Here is a 4,539-nt window from a genome sequence, read left to right on the forward strand (position 1 = left end):
TCTGCAAGCGCTTCGAGACACACTCAAGCCCGGAAGCTGCAGGGAGCAGTAGAGTGCCCCAGTGCCTTTATGTGTAGGGTGATGTCATTCTTTGCAGCATACCGACGCCGACAGCACGCACTCCAAGTGAAAATAATAAGATATCGCCGAAAACGAAATGCCGCCGTAGCACTGTCAATGCCAAGAGCACGAACGGCTTTATTAGGAGCGACCAGCTCACTCCGTGTTTTCCTATGGGAGTGCGCGGGCCAAGAAATATCACGTGAACGGCTTGGAGGGACCGAGTGTTCCGCTAGGCGCCGCCGTAGTTCAACACCAAAAGCGCGGCGATTGCTATGGAAGGCAGTGGGAGCGTGTGTAAATAGCGTTGGTTTCAGATAATTTTTGTCGAATTGAATAGGCAGGCGCTAATGCTAAAACATAGTGTGTACAGAATAGGTTAAAATAAGTCACTATAATATAGTTTTCTCCAGCAGAATAGTTAGTATTGTGAGCTAAGCATCAGTATAGGGTTTACGAGTGTACATGATGGTGCATCCAGTCCGCCTGGTGGAGCCGTGATCGTAATGAAAAAAAAATCGAGTTAGATGCTCCGCAGGTGGGCCGTGACGCTCTTGGTGGATGTTCGAAGTGAGACGCTGTCGATTATTGGTGAACTGGTGACTGGCATGGGCATGGGGAGGGGGGGGGGGGGGGGGGGGGGGTTGGAGTTGCACTGCACGGAGTGCAAAGGAGTTTTAGTGACGAAGCGTACGGGTTAAAAGGGGCTGCAGTTTACCAGTGCGATTATGCCTCAGGGAGGAGGCAAAAGGAAGCGAGGAGTTCTGTAGCAGGAAAGTGGCTAGGAGCCGCGTGGTCACTACTTGACGTCGATGTTGAAGAAGCGGGTCCCAGCCGACTGAACGGAGAAGGCGCAGCGCTCTATAGGATGGTGTTTGGGGGCTAAGTTGGCGCCTCATAATAAGGTAGGAAGTGCGACGTCGCACCGACTAGAAGGAGGCAACAAGTTGCCTGGTTGCCGAATCCCATACTGAGCATCGAAACTCCAGGATGGGCAACACCAGTGCTGTGAACAGCAATCTGGCCACATCGGAACTGGCTTTTCTTGTGGACCGAATGACGAAGCCAATGAGTCACCTTTCCCCGGACACGAAGTTTTGGACATAGCAATAAAAATCGAAATGCTGGTCAATGATGACACATAGCAGGTGGATACGCGTTGTTCTTGGGATCTCCACTTGGTTCAGGAAAAGTGTTGGAAGGGTCAAAGGATGGCGCTAGGCAGTGATGTGCATGGTAATGCATTTGGTTTAAGTTTAGAGGAAGTTATCCTTTGACCAGAGAAGAATGCGATCTAGATCAGCTTGTAGCTCTTTACCGAACGTACAGTCGCAATAACGATGAGAAAAGTCCTTAAAATACAGCCGCTTATTTTTAAAAACGTCGCCGTTCGTGGAGCGGACACACAAATACATACGCGAAAGCGTCTGCTAGTGTGTTAAGCTACAGCGCCAGAAAACGCGGTGGCGGTTCAGCGAACTAGAGAAAGTACTAAATAAGCAAAAACAAATGCGGCGCGCTAGCGCTGCCTCGGGTGACCTAAAGCTCCTTAATTCATGTTTCAAAAATTGGGTTGTGTGTATGTTTATACAGCCTAGAACTTGGTCTGCCTCACAGGGGCGACGAGTCTCCCAGCTGTAGATGAGCAATTTAGCCTGTGCAGTACAACCGCTAGCCTGGGGTCTTTAACGTGCATCACGCAGTAGTGATACACGACCGCACGCCGGTACGATGCTCGTCCAGATCGAAACGGGCAGGGGTGGGGCTCGAACCCAGGATCCCTGGGTTCTGCAGCGCGAGCTTTCGCTCCACGCGCGTCGAGCTGGGTGTGCGCTTCAGCCCACTCGGCCACCGATCCCCCCAATTCATGTTTCAAAAGTAGCGCAGGGTGCGTTGATGCAAGAGGCACGTGCAACGTGCAGCCCTTGGGAAGATCATGGCGGTACAGCATAGCACTGAGCTAGATTTCAGACGCCATTTTCCTCCCATAAGTGGCACGCGGCACATGCCTCGAGCATTGCCACAACAATGAATGGCGCCGCTTTTCCCATGATGACCTGGTCGCCGCTACTGGCGACGTGCGCGATCGAAAGCGTCGCTGTGGTCGGCCTGCCACGATTGGCCGAATGCTGACTATGACGTCAGCAAAGGATTTTTCATCAACGGAAATAAGAGTATTGAAAGAACTTCAATTTTGGCGGTGTTGGTAGTGTTGGTTTCAGAGCGCAATGATTTTAGGCTCCCACTATGCTAATTACAAACACCACCGAACTTGTTGTTCGCAAGGTAATGACGTCACGAGAGGAAACCATAGGAGGGCGCTACCCAAGCATCTCGCCGATAATAAAGTCGGTCATGGCCAAGAATTCACGCAGAGGGATGCACTTTCACGCGCTCGAGAACAAAAAAAAAATGGTCGGGGACAAAATGGTTAGATGTCATCACCCTGCACAGCGCACATGAAGGGACCGTAGGGAGTGCTAGGGAGTAGAGCCATTAAGAGGGCGCGGTACCTCTATTTATTCGTCCGTTTCAGCCACCAGATGGCGCGCGGCTCGAAACGTGGTTGAACGCGCAACTTCTAGATGGCGCCAGTATCGAAGTGTGAAAAGGCCCGCGTTATCCGCTGCGTGAAATAGATCCCGAAATGTGCCGTGTTCTCCCGGCGGAGGAAGTTTCTCCCTCCCTCGCGCGCGCTTGGTATGTACGCGCGTCGCGCGGTGGCCGAGTCCGGCCTCTGCGCTGTGTGATGCAGTGGACAGGGTTGCCAGGTTGGGCTATAAATAGCCAAATTGGGCTAGTTTTATTTGCAGTTGGCGGGAAAAAATGGTTTCCGGCTTGAGCGGCGTCGGCGTAACCGCGCGGAGCTTTATGGGACGCGTGACGTCACTGGTGACGTTATCATGATCTGCGTCGTCATCGTCTCTGATGACGTCATCAGTGACGCCACTAATGACGTCATCGTGATCTGCATCGTCATCGTCCCTGATGACGTCATCAGTGATGTCACTGATGACGTCATCGTCATTGTCACGTGACCTCATAGGGGTCACGTGACCCCCGTGAGTTCACGTGACCCTCGTGAGACGACGGCGACGCCGCTCGGAGGGAGGAGCAGCAGACAGGATGAGGAGGTGAGGACGAGGGAGGAAGGATATACCTTATCATCAGTAACCGTCCCCTCCCCCTCCTCAAGAGCTGCGCTCTAATCCGGCGTTACAGGGAGTTGAAAACGGCTTTTCTTTTTTTAATTAGTGATTTAGTTGTTTTCGATGACGTTCAGCAAGTTTCTAATTTAAACCTTATGGCTATAGATTCCCTAACTAAAAAGTTATGGCCAAATTTTACTTACTTATTCAAATGATTGTTACGATTAGCCCCCTAAACTATGTCCTCCAGGCCTTATTACTCACCTGCACAAACCGCATAAGTGTAGCTTTCACGGCTTATTTCTAAAAATATAATGAGCATTAAAAAATGAAAGACGTTTTCAACGCCCTGTAAAGCGCGAGACACGTGCGCGAAAAATCCAACCGATCCGACGTCCGATCCGGCAATACGACTGCCTGATCCGAAAAGTTCGGTCGCTTCAGGCGTCGGATCGGCGATCCGGCGTGAGTCCAGCATGCCAGATAGTTTCGCACGGCGGACGGACTGTCGGAAGCGTCCAGCCAATGACAGCGCAGCTAGCGCGAACGTCATAATAGGGAGCTTTAGTAGATCGTTTTCAAAGGCCCGCTACCGCTACGAGCGCGCGCTTCAGAGCATGCATCGAAGTGGCAACGCGAGCTCCCGCTACGATTAGCGTGGCCGGAAAACACGATCTACTAAAACTCTCTAATACTGGGTTTGGCGAAACGAGCACGATAACGGGACGGGCGAGGGGAAGCCGGACGCGTGAATCCCGCTGACCCATCCGAGAAAGATGACCGCAGCAAAGAATGCACGCGCTAGCGAGAACGAGCTCGTAATTTCGCTCCTGCGAGCTAACCGTCAATCTGGGACCAGAGATTTCCTGGGCGGCGCCGAAAGGATCGTCGCGTCGCATTTAAGGTCAAAAGCATGTGTCTCAAACTGTTGCGTGCGACAATTCGGAGCGGCGTTGGGACTGTCGGGTCGGAAGATTGTGCCGTCCATGTGTCTCGCGCTTAACACCGAATTAGAGCGCAGCTCTTGAGGAGGAGGAGGAAAAAGTACTGAGGAAAGGGTATATACCTTTCCTCCTCATCCTCCCTGCTACTCCTCCTCCCCTCCTCTTGTTCGTCCTCCTCCCCTCATCCTTCAAGCTCCTCCCCTTATCTCATCCTCCTCCCCCTCTCCGCTCTCCTTCTTCTTATCCCTCCTCCTCCCATCATCCCTTCTCTTCCTCCTCCTCCACTCCCCTTCGTCATCCTCCCCCTCCCCGCGCGTTGCATCACGGGAAATGTCCCATGATGCACCGCGCGGGACCCTCGTGACTTTACTCGACGTCCCGAGGGT

The sequence above is a fragment of the Ixodes scapularis genome, unplaced genomic scaffold (assembly GCF_016920785.2).
Source record: "Ixodes scapularis isolate PalLabHiFi unplaced genomic scaffold, ASM1692078v2 PGA_scaffold6__148_contigs__length_123643588, whole genome shotgun sequence".
Lineage (NCBI taxonomy): Eukaryota > Metazoa > Arthropoda > Arachnida > Ixodida > Ixodidae > Ixodes > Ixodes scapularis.